Source organism: Arachis ipaensis, chromosome B9 (assembly GCF_059453495.1).
Source record: "Arachis ipaensis isolate K30076 ecotype BB chromosome B9, ASM5945349v1, whole genome shotgun sequence".
NCBI lineage: Eukaryota > Viridiplantae > Streptophyta > Magnoliopsida > Fabales > Fabaceae > Arachis > Arachis ipaensis.
The window spans coordinates 111,032,796-111,036,594 of record NC_142444.1 but is presented as its reverse complement, the minus strand read 5'-3'; positions in this window follow the sequence as shown (position 1 = coordinate 111,036,594).

The following is a 3,799-nucleotide window of genomic DNA, read 5'->3' as shown; positions in this document are numbered from 1 at the left end:
TGAGTGTTCCTCCATTTCCTAGAATTCTTCTTCTGAGTCCTCTTCTCCAACAATGCCTTTCCCTATTTCTGCTCTTCTTAATCTCCTGAGGGTTCTTTCGTCTTGTTCACAAAAGGTGGGTATAGCTCCCCTTGTTCCTGACATACAACCAAAACATAAAAATCACTCAAAATAAAAAAAACCAGGAAAACTCCACTCTATTGCTAAAGTAAGGTTTTAGTTAGCTTAAGCAAAAATTTAAACAGTTAGTGTGTTAGTCAAAAATTAAAGAAACAGAAAAGAAAAAGTGCTTGATCTAGACCTCCACCTCACTTAATCATTGTCAATCTAATTAATCCTCGGCAACGACGCCAAAAATTTGATGTGTGAAAATGATCCAACACAAAACTCACCGGCAAGTGTACCGGGTCGCATCAAGTAATAATAACTCACGTGAGTGAGGTCGATCCCACAGGAATTGAGGGATTGAGCAATTTTAGTTTAGTGGTTGATTTAGTCAAGCAAAAAAGAGTTAATTTGAGTGATTTGTAATTGACAGAAGCTAAATTGCATGAATTGTAAAGGGAGAAGGAAGAATTGCAGTAAATTAAAGAGCTAAAGAAATACAAGTGCTGAATCTTAAAGAACAAGTAAAGTAAATGATAGAAACTTAGAGTGTAAGAAAAGTAAATTGCAGAAACTTAAAGTGCAAGAAATGTAAATTGCAGAAACTTATAGGGCAAAAAATGTAAATTGCTTGAATATTAAAGGGCTTAAGGAGCTGGGATTGCAGAATTTAAACAAAGAAAAGTAAATTGCAATGGACAGAAGAATAAAGGATGAATTAAATTGAAGTAAATCTCAAATAGAAAAGTAATTTAGCTTGAAGAAGCCTCAGCAGATGAACAGAAAGGAAAATGCAGATCTCAGGAATCAAGAGACTAGAAATCCAAGTCTAGATCTCACTACCTTCCTTGATCCAATTCAGAAAACAATTGCAGACAAAATGAAAGATGAAAATCAGTAAAGAAACTTGAATTATGCAGGAAAAAGAAACAAAGTGATCTCAAGGTGAGGTTAGATAGAAATTCCTCAACTCTTCACTTTCAAGACTCAAGCAAGCTTTGCAGAAAAGAAAACAAGAAAACCCAGAGAGGAAGAGAACTCAATTCTCCTCCCAATTCTCCAAGATCTAAAATCAAAGTAAAAAAACTCTCAAAATTACAAATGAAAATTCTAAAAGAACAAAAAGGTCTTCTCTAAATCAAACTAACACCTATTTATACACTTCCTAATTTGGATCTAAGAATTTGGGTGGGCTCTGAAATTTGGTGAAGAAATGAATTAATTTGGATTTTTGATGGATTTTGGCCCATGGTGCACCTCCTAGGGGAAAGCTCGGTTCTTGGCAAGAGCTTTGGCCAAGAGCTTTGGTTCCCTTCCTTGCCAAAGTGTGTGCACGTTCCTTCCTTGTCCTTGAGGTCCATGGTTCAAGCCTTGGGTGAAGCACTTGCTGGCCTTTTTCCTTGGCACAAGAGTAGCGCCCAAAGTCTCCCTTCTTTGAGGTGCCCGGTTCAATCCTTGGGGAGTGCAAGAGCTGCCCATTTTTCATGGCACAAGAGTAGCACCCAAAGTCTTGCTTCCTTGAGGGACTTAGTTCGAACCCCATGGAGTGAAAACAAGCCAATTTTGGCTTGTTTTTCTTGTGAGGTAGTGCTGCCCCCTCCCCCTTGGTCTTGGGTTCAAGCCTTGATGAGTGCATTGTTGAGCTCTTTTTTCTTTGATTTTTCCTTGAAGAAGCCCGAAAAAGATCTTGGAGAAAGCTCTTGGCAAGAGCTTTGTCTTGGATTTGCCTTGCTTCTTTCTTCCTTGTGCACTTGGTTAAGCTCTTGGCAAGAGCTCTAGGCTCTTGGCAAGAGCTTGGCCTTTGAATTTTTTTGAAGGAAAGCTCTTGGTAAGAGCTCTAAGCTCTTGGCAAGGGCTTTGTGCTCTCACTCTTTGTGTGAACCACGCTTTTTCTTTCCTTGGACCACGCTTCTCTTCCTTGTGCACGCTTTCTTTATTTCCTTAGATAATGCTCCTTAGGCTACGCTTTCCTTATTTTTTTCTTTTCTTCACCTACAAGTAATCAAAACAACAAATCAAAGTATCACAAAATTCACAAAGCTTAAAATTCATTTAAAACTAATTAATTTTAGCTTAAACTTCATGATTTTGTGTCAATTAAAGGGTGGTTGATTGATTCAAAGAAACCATGCAATTCCACTCCAAATTAGTAACTTACAATGCAAGAAAGTGCATAAAAACTAATGAAACAAGTGAAAAATGCTTGCAAAACTAGCATATGATGACTTGTCATCAGTAGTTAGGTTTGTTTAGAATTGTATAGGTTGTCATAGGTTACGTGGGAAGTTTAAGCTAATCAAAGATTCGAATTTCAAGCTCACTTGACCATATGCACCCTACCTTGACCCTAGCCCCATTACAACCTATGGGAAAGTCCTCATGATATTTATATGCATTCATAAAGTAATTGTTGATTGTTAGATGAAAAACAAATCTTGGAAAGCATGATTAGGGGAGAATTGAGTGAATCAACCCCATACACTTGAGTGCTTAGAGCGGATACACATCCGGTGAGGGTTCGATTGCTCAATTACATGTTTCCACCCATGATCATTACTTTTCTTGCAAGTTTGTAAATTTTTTTAATAATTCAATTCAATTGTGGGTTTGATTTGACTGCTATGGCTTTAACCCTTGTACTTAAATATGTTTTCTTGGAAGTTGACTTGTTTTGACCAAGTGGATGCATTCATATAGATAAATTGCATTTAGTTAGTTTGCATTGAATAAATGTTGATACCCCTTTGCTTATTTCTTGATTTTAGCATGAGGACATGCTTAGTTTAAGTGTGGGGAGATTTGATAAACCCCAATTTTGTGGTTTATCTTGTGCTTATTTTAGGGGATTTTATCACCTTTTCCCACATTTATTCAATGAAATAGCATGGTTTTGTAATTCTCCCTTGAATTGTGCTTAAATGTAAAAACATGCTTTTTAGGCCTTAAATTGGTGATTTTGACTCACTTAAATTCTATTCGATGCCTTGATGTGTTTGTTGAGTGATTTCAGATTCATAAGGCAAGTATTGGATGGAAGAAATGAGGAGAAAAGCATGCAAAGGGGAGAATGCATGAAGAAACAAAGATTGGGAATACACATGGACGCGCACGCGTACAAGGCGCGCATGCGCAGAAGTGGTTTCGCACAAGGACGCGCATGTGTACATGCTGCATCCGCGCGGATGAAGAAATAGCCAAATCAATGCGCACGCGCACATGGCGCACACGTGTCGGTACTCGCACGTGACCCACTTAAAGGCAAAACACTGGGGGCGATTTCTGAGCTGTCCAGGCCCAAATCTAACTTGTTTCTGAGTGTATTTCATGCAGAATTGAAGTCCAAGAAAAGGGGGAGCAATTTTTTGAAGTGTTAGCATCATGTAGTTTAGTTTCTAGAGAGAAAAGCTCCCTCTTCTCTCTAGAATTAGGGTTCTTAGGTTAATCTCTCTTAGATCTAGTTTTGATTTCATGTTTTCATCTTATTTCTTTTATGGATTCTTGCTTCTACACTTTCATTCTCTTAGTTTGTGATGTTAATTTTACTTTTATGCTCTCTTTTATATTAATGTACACTTGTTGGATTTGATTTACAATTAATGCAATTTGATGTTTAATGTTTCTTTTATTGTTGATTTGATTTGTTGTTGTTTAATTCCTTGCAATTGAGTAGTGTAGATTTACTTTCCTTGCAATT